Here is an 8124-nt window from a genome sequence, read left to right on the forward strand (position 1 = left end):
TATGATGTTAATATTTGTCCTAATTTGTCTTTTGTTATTTGTTGGTTCTTGATGAATACTCTTGTCATATTAAGTCTCCTGTTTTTAGTGTACAAAGCATTTTGACCGAAACTGACCGTTGTATGTTATCAGATAACTTTTTAACATCTGCCAGTTTGGTCCTGTATTTTATTCTCTTTCATTTATTGATTAAATTGTTGTATTAATGTAAATAACTATATTAATAGATTTTCTAAAGTTGCGTTATCCTTGCATCCTTGGTCCTTGGAATAAAGCCTGTTTTTTTTTTGTTTGTTTGTTTGTTTTTTTGGCTGTGTTGGGTCTTTGTTTCTATGCGAGCGCTTTCCCTAGTTGCGGCAAGCGGGGGCCACTGTTCATCGCGGTGGGCGGGCCTCTCACTATCGCGGCCTCTCTTGTTGCAGAGCACGGGCTCCAGACGCGCAGGCTCAGTAGTTGTGGCTCACGGACCCAGTCGCTCCGGGGCATGTGCGATCTTCCCAGACCAGAGCTCGAATCCGTGTCCCGTGCATTGGCAGGCAGATTCTCAACACTGCGCCACCAGGGAAACTCCGGAATAAAGCCTTTTTGTAGTCATGGTATATATCATGCTTTAATAATTATTGATTAGATATGCTGATATTTTCTTAGGATTTTTCTATCTGTATTTGTAAAGCACAATTGGACCTTTTTTTGCAAAAACTTGATTTTCTTTCCTTTTTATTTACAAATGACTCGAATTTTGTTGTTTTGTAGATATTTGATTGATGTAGAAGGCATGTGGCCAGATGATGCAATTGAATGTAAGTATAAGGGTTGTCACTACTTTTCCCTTGTTATAAAATTTGAAGGGAGAAATGTAAGGGAATTTCTCAAATTTTGGAAAAATAGAAAAGTCTGTAATTCATTTGTTCTGACATACGATAACCTTTTACCAAAAGTTTATAAAGGGATGTATCTGGAAATAGCAAGATATAATAGCCTGAATAATTAGTCAGTGGATTTCAGCATTTTTTTTTCTTTTTTAAATTTATTTAATTAATTAATTTACTTTTGATATTATATCCACTGCCCCACCAAGGAAGTCCCTTTTTCTTCCTTCCTTCTTTCCTTCCTCCCTTCCTTCCTTCCTTCCTTTAAAGCTCCAAGTCATTTAAAATACATGACTTCTTACTAAAAATCTCCAGTTCATAGAACCAAGGGGTTTATAACTTCTCCTTTAAAAGTGATATTCCTGGGACTTCCCTGGTGGTCCAGTGGTGAAGACTCTGCGCTTCCAATGCAGCAGGCGTGGGTTCAACCCCTGGTTGGGGAGCTAAGATCCCACATGCTGCGCAGCCAAAGAACTTTTTTTCAAAAGTTATATTCCTGTATTATTGACTTTAGTGGTTTAGATTTTTTTTTTAATGTTTAGAAGATTTCAGTTTCTTTACCAGGAACAAACAAAACGTAATGTAAAACTAGTTTTGCAGAAACGATTTCCATCATTCTCTTCTTCCCTTTCTCCTGCAGACTGGTGTTTTATCTTTACAAGTTCTCCGTCATTCCATAAGAAAGCTGCTCGTCTTCTGGTTTCATAAGAGATGGTGAACAGTGGTAAAATATCCAGTTGACCGAAATTTCTAGAGTACACTTCAGGGAGCGAGTGATGGGGTGGAATGTTGGGGCAGAGTGAGAGATACAGATTCTGGTGAGACTGAGAGTCATGCACAAAAATTACTGGGCTGTGGTGAAGGGAGAACAAAACTAAATCAGGTTCCTGCTGGTGGACAGGAAGCCAAGATGAAGAAGAATGGTGCGTAGCTGGGCAGTGTAATTAGGCCCCTAAGTGCTGTGTCTCCTGATAGTAATTATGAACAGAAACCAAATAATAGTTACTAATAACATGGAGGTGACCAATCCTTGAGAGCTGAGGCAGAGAGAAGGAAAGATGGCATTATGCCTTGTCTCTGGTGCCTTGAGTTTCCCAGGCTGGTTTGTGACCAATCTTGGGTGAAATCATAACTAAGTCATTTCTGCTAAGGTGATCAGCTTTCGTGGGGTCCTTTCTCTGCACTCTGTCCAATGGTAAAGCCCACTGGTTTATGCCTCCTGGAAAACAGTTATTCCAAAGCAGTATAAGTGAAGCATTGATGAAACAGCCATGAAGAGCATGTTTCCACATGGCCTCGCACCACCTTTTCAAAGTGCTGTAAAACTTTTTTCATCCAAAAATCAGTAACAGAAAAGGATTGGGATCAAATCCCGTACAGAGGTAGTGTAAGAAAAAAGAGAATAAGGAGCAGAATAGCATGTCTTCAGACAATAAAATCAAGTTGGAAAAGACAGGTCCACAAAACAGATCAAAACTGTAACCTATTATTTCAAAGTGGGCTAAAAGATGTTAGGAAAAACAATGCGAAAGATGAAAGAACATGGATCGAGGAGGGAATGGGAAGTTATTGTTTAGTGGCTATAGAGTCTCTGTTTGGGATGGTGGAAAAGTTCTGGAAATGGTAAATGCTGATAAATGCCACCTATGGGTGTTTGGTTTTAGTTGATCTTCTTCCATGAAAGGGTTTGGAGAGATTCAGAAGCTATGCTGCTGCCTCCATCTTTCTGATGTCCTGCTCAATCTTTTGACATAATTATTTTGAATTTGCACAGTGGTGATGGTTGCACAGCATTGTGAATGTATTTAATGTCACTGAATTGTATACTTGAAAATGGTTGAAATAATAAATTTTGTTTTATGTATATTTTACCATAATAAAAAAAAGATGAAAGAACAGCATAAACCAGAATTAGGTAAGATGATAGAACTCAAGACAGAATTCAAAATAAAAGAAAAAAGTTTCAGAAATGAGGACTAAATTTAAAATAATACAAGAGTGGGGACTTCCCTGGTTGTCCAGTGGTTAAGAATCCACCTTGCAGTGCAGGGGATGCAGGTTCGGTCCCTGGTTGGGGAACTGAGATCCCACATGCTGCAGGGCAACTAAGCCCGCACGCCGCAACTACTGAGCCCACGTACTCTGGAGCCCACGCGCCACAACTGGAGAGCCCACGAGCCGCAAGGAAGAGCCCACGCACTGCAACAAAGAGCCCACGTGCTGCAACTAATACCCGACACCTCCAAAAATAAATAAGTTAATTAATTAAATAAATTAAATAAAATAATACGAGTGAATGAACATAATGGATAATGCCTTAAGAGAAACAAACAAGAAGAGGAAAAAAATTTTTTAAATCAAAAAGAAGATAAAAAGAATTTTAGAGAAATGGCAAACATAACAGATAGGCAAGAAAGAGTCAGGACAGCTCTGAAAAGAGAAATATAAATACGTATAAGGGGCTTTCCTGGTGGTGCAGTGGTTAAAAATCCTCCTGCCAATGCAGGGGATATGGGTTCGATCCCTGGCCCAGGAAGATCCCACATGCCATGGAGAAGCTAAGCCCGTGAGACACAACTACTGAGCCTGTGTGCCACAACTACTGAAGCCCACGCGCCTAGAGCCCGTGCTCGGCAACACGAGGAGCCACCGCAATGAGAAGCCCGCTTGCCGCAACTAGAGAAAGCCTGCGCACAGCAACAAAGACCCAAAGCAGCCAAAAATAAATAAATAAATACATTAAAAAAAAAATATATATATATATATATATACGTATAAGAATCTGTTATACCATAAAAGTGACATTTCAAATCAGTGGGACAGATTAGTCAATAAGTTGTGATACATAAATGTTGGGGTATAAATATTTCTCTGGAAGGATCCACAGCACGGCCAAAGCAGATGTCTCTGAGGAGGGAAATGTGTGGCTGGGGAATGTGGGGAAAAGGGTCACTTTTCATTGAATACCCTTGTGTACCTTTTCTAGTGTTCTGTCATGTGAATCTATTACCTCTGAAGTTTGCCTGAGTTCAAACCCCAGTTCCCCCAATTGCTAGCTCTTAATCTAGGGCAAACTCTTCACACTCTCCAAGCCTCTTAATCTGTGAAGTAAGGTCAGTAACTCAGCCTGGTGCTGCCTGGCACAGAATAAACTCTCAAAAAATGGACATTATTAGTGAAAAAAACCCAAATGCCCATCAGTGGATGAATGGATTTTTTAAATGTGGTGGATATGTGAAATATTATACAGCCATAAAAAGGAATGAAGTACTAACACATGCTACAACATGGACGAACTTGAAAACATTATGCTAAGTGAAAGAAGCCAGAGACAGCGGTCACATTCATTTGTATTATTTCATGAAATGTCCAGAAAAGGCAAAACCATAGCAACAGAAAGCAAATTAATGGTTGCCAGGGCTGAAGGAAGAGGGGATGAAGAGTGCCTGCTCATGCTTAAGGGGGCTTCTTTTTGGGGTGATGAAAACGTGATGGGTTAGATGCCGGTGATGGTTGCATAGGCTTGTGGATGTACTAAATGACACTGAATTTGCAGTTTCAGAAGGTGAATTTTATGGCATGTGAATGACATCTCAAAAAAATAATTTTGAAAATGAAAATTGCCCATTTTCCCATAGTCACTATCCACTGTCTCCATCTCTCCCTTCTCCCCACTGCATTCCTTTTCACGCCCAGCCCTGCCGCTCTCTCCCATCGTCACTCCCTCGAGCTGCCCCACGAGGCCTCCCAGGGAGCCTCTGAACCCCTGGGCGCCTGCGTCCTGTGGCTGTTGGAGCTGCTGCCCAGTGCGCGTGCCCCCACCACTCTCACCCGTGAGAGTGGACGCTTCCGTCGGATTTTTTCTCATGCGTTTCAGTAGATGGTGATGTTTACAAAAGGCGGCACGTGCCCTGCTCAATGGAGGAAGCCCCTCAAGTTAATATTTAGGCGCGTGCAGAAGTTTGATCTCGTCCACCAGTAACCTCAGGATGCTGTGCTCTGAAAGCCAGGTTGGCCGCCTACGGGCATCTGCAAATACAGAGGACTTCAGAGGCATTTGGGCCTCAAATTGAGTCCTTGTACCTCCACATGGGATGTGACCTCAGCCCTTTGCTGCACCTCTGTAAGTGAAGTGGCACAGGAATACCGGCCTTGCCTGTCTTTGCCAAGGTTAACTGAAGAGCGCATTCGCTCCCCTCGTGCTTAGGTGTTGAGTACATCGTGATTTACATACCAGGCCCTATTCGTGGGCCTCCTGATGCAGCAGTTTCCTTGGCTCTGCCCCTGTCGTCAGCTGCCCCTAGGATAACTCTGAGCCCTAGCCACTTCTCTGGTAGATTTCCCTATTCCCCCACTACAGTCACACCTGAATAAGGCGACTCAGACCTTTCAGAGATGTGTCCTGAACCTCTTGTTTTCTGAAATACCTATCTGGTGGTTGTGAGACTTAAGGCCAGCGTCCCCGAGAGACTTTTTCTATTTCTCCTAGTAAACCTAGACTCCTCTTCTGTCACCTTCAACTCTACTCCAATTGTGTTCTTTCAACCCAGACCTCTGACCCTGCTTTTTACTTCTGCCATTTCATCCTCACTCCTGCTTCCTTTCCTAAATCCATACGTCTCTTTTGGCCTTCCTAGCCCTGGGCCAAGTTCCTTCCTCTTTGCTCAGTTTTTCCCCCTTTCCTTCATTCTCCCATCCAACTTTCAGTCCTTCCTTTCTCACGCCCCAGTTAGCAGCATCTGAAAATTCGAAAGGTTTGTTACTCGTCTATTAATTGTATTCCATTTACTTATTCAGTTCTATACCTGTCTTACCTGTGTATGGAAGAACAGCTGGTAGCCAAGGTGGCACCAAGAATCCTAGCAGCTCTCACTTGACGTATCCGTAGTAGTCGGCAATTTCCATTTCGTTTTCCCTCTCGGTGAAAAATTGCAGCTTCCCCGAAGAGGTGTATCTGGCAGCATTCTCACGTTGTTGAGCCCGCCTCTTCATGGCCTCTCGCTCTGGCCTCTGCTCTTGTTCGATGGGCTTTGACATGACTGGCTCAGGCACATTGGGTTCCCTCCATGGAACTCGTTGCTTGCTGAAGTCTTGGCATAGAAGTTGGGTTTGGAGCTTGGATGGGGCCTGGCGCTTAGTCACAGCAGGGGGAACAGGCTCCCGCTGGAGAGAAGCGCCAGATGAAGTTTTGTAGGGTGCAGGCCTAAGAGCAGCAGACTGAGGGGACACGAGGCTGGGTATGGTTGGTCCAAGCCGGTTGGGTTGGGTTGGTCACAGTTGGCTGAGCTGGTTTGGCGGGGCCTGGCAGAGAGGCAGGAGCTGGCTGGGATGAATTGACTGCAGCAGGTTGCGCTGAGTCAGTAGAACCAGGCTGGGCACGGTAAGCCCCAGCAGGCCGATGTGAGGCCAGAGACTGTGGCCTCCGAGGAGCGGGTCGAGCTTGAGGCTTGTCCCAGGCAGAAAAAGGCAGAGGTATCAACTTGACCTTCCCAGGAGGAGGCCGCTCATACTGGGATGAGGATAGACACTCTGTTTCAGCACTGCTGACTGGTTTCTGGGCTTCGACTTGAGTTTTCTCAGCACTCTTACCCTCATGTGGGGTATGCCGCCATGGCTGGATGGCTGGGGGTCTTTGGGGTTGCTTGACTTTCCCAAGACCCGACAGGAAGAGAGCCCAGTTTTCTTATCATCCTTCTTCCCCAGCGCATGAAGAACCTTCACAGACTCCAGCATGCGCACGCCTAGGGAGGTTCGAGGCTTTTGAAAGCTCTGTTGGAGAAGCTCAGTTTGGTGTTCCTTTCGCTTCGTGTGGGGGATTGCTGGCTTCTCTTCTGCCTTGACTTTGTTCCCTGACTGCTTGTTCTCTTCAGCCTTGTTTCTCCCTCTGGTCCTTTTGGTCTTTTCCTGCCCGTGGCTCTTAGTTTTGCTGATCTTTCTGGATGCAGCTTTCTGAGGTTTGCCTTGAGAGTGCTTGGCCGTGTTCACAGGAGCCCTGTCACTGACTGCAGCGTGGCAGGTAACCACTTCTCCCCCTAACAGGCACTCTGGATTCTTTGGCTGGATTTTGGCCTTGGGAGCGCCGCTGATAGGCTCAGAGGCTTTCTGTTTGTTCTTCCTGGGTTGATCAGAGGGAACCTTTATGACACTTGGCTTTTCCTGCACCTGATTCACCTTAAAGGCTCTGGCATCTTTGGCTTTGATCCCGTTGGGACCTTGGGATTGATCAAGATCTTTCAAAGAACTAAAGAGCTGGGGAAGGTGAATATCCTCCGCCAGTGTAGTAATGTCTGCAAAACCACTGCTGGATTCGATCCCATTTTCGAGTGTCCCTAGGTCCTCACGACTCAGGCTGTTCTTTCCCAGATCAGCATTTTCAGAACCAGGCTGCTCCTCTTGGCTGAGGGGATCGGTGCAGGCCAGCGGCTGGTGAATATCAGGGATTCCTAAAGGGAGTAGTGGAGTATCTTGGTTTTCTTTTGGGATGTGTTAGGCATCCAGAATCTTTGAAACCTTGGTTTTAATATCATCCACGTTCTTACTCTCTATTTGTCCCTGGCTTGGAGCTGGAGGCAGGGCCAGGAGACGCCTGGCACTCTGGACTGGAACTGTCACTGAAATGTCCCCAAGTTCAGATGCTGGGTTACTCTCAAATATGTGACTGTTTCTGCTACTGCAGGACTTGGGGAGTTCTTGAGTTTGTGTCACACAAAATGTCTGGCTTGGAGGTTGCAATCCCAGGGAATTTTTCATCACCAGGGATGTCTCCGTCACTACAAAGGAATCAAGGTAAAAGTCCAGTCCCTGGTAAGTGAGATGCTCCCGCTAAACTCCAACACAGCAATCATGTACCGTTCAAGGTACATGATTGCTGTGTTGGTGTTTAGGGGCAGAATGGGCGAGGCATTTCTAGTAACTCTTCTTAAGGATCATGGACAATGCCCTGTGCTACGAGATAAGCGGTGACTGTTGTAGTTCTTACTGGTGATCATTTCATGTCACTGATTCTTGGCTTTCTTTGTATTTCATAGGAAATTGTTATAAGTCCGATACAAAATGAGTCTTATTTTTAAAAAACTAAAGTGTTTTACAAAGCCTAGCATTCTCATGTAGAGTCTTTCCAATTCTCCCCACTTTCCTGAGAGGCTAAGAACACGTCACACCATGAACTAGGAGAGGGGGTAGAGCCCTTTCTGATGAAATACATCAACAAAGACAGAGTCTTAGCCTGCTTGCTCTCTGGACAGGATCTCGGACC

At 44.8% G+C, this 8124-nt stretch overlaps 1 long non-coding RNA gene across 1 annotated transcript; it reads left to right on the forward strand.

Annotated features, from left to right (window-relative positions):
* The first annotated feature begins 295 nt into the window (after nucleotides 1-295).
* LOC132376918 (uncharacterized) lies at nucleotides 296-2733 on the forward strand. Its single transcript, XR_009506470.1, has 3 exons — nucleotides 296-596; nucleotides 754-800; nucleotides 1510-2733. It is a non-coding gene; the product is annotated as an uncharacterized LOC132376918 (long non-coding RNA).
* The last annotated feature ends 5391 nt before the right edge of the window (nucleotides 2734-8124 follow it).

Source organism: Balaenoptera ricei, chromosome 13, assembly GCF_028023285.1.
Source record: "Balaenoptera ricei isolate mBalRic1 chromosome 13, mBalRic1.hap2, whole genome shotgun sequence".
NCBI classification, from domain to species: domain Eukaryota; kingdom Metazoa; phylum Chordata; class Mammalia; order Artiodactyla; family Balaenopteridae; genus Balaenoptera; species Balaenoptera ricei.